The sequence below is a fragment of the Capsicum annuum genome, chromosome 10 (genome assembly GCF_002878395.1).
Source record: "Capsicum annuum cultivar UCD-10X-F1 chromosome 10, UCD10Xv1.1, whole genome shotgun sequence".
NCBI lineage: Eukaryota > Viridiplantae > Streptophyta > Magnoliopsida > Solanales > Solanaceae > Capsicum > Capsicum annuum.
In genome coordinates, this window is record NC_061120.1 from 112,073,237 (window position 1) to 112,073,536 (window position 300).

A 300-nucleotide genomic window follows, 5' to 3' on the forward strand; every position below is an offset into this window, starting at 1 on the left:
ATAAAAATATAATTAAAAAATTAATGACAAGTAAAAACAAATGTATGAAGTAAAAAAAAAAAAGAAAAAAAAAAAAAAAACGTCTTACAAAACAAAGAAGATCACAGATTATTTATGTGTTGACTCTTGACATAATTGGGCTTTGTGATCTTCCTCCGGACAGAAAACTTCCAGACCAACTTCCACTGATTCTACAATAAAGCAGAAAAAGCTGTCTAAAAAAGTAAGAAATGTAGTTCACCCAAAACCCATCTATCAAAAAAAAAGTTTTTCATGAAAATCGATTCACCCCAACAAACC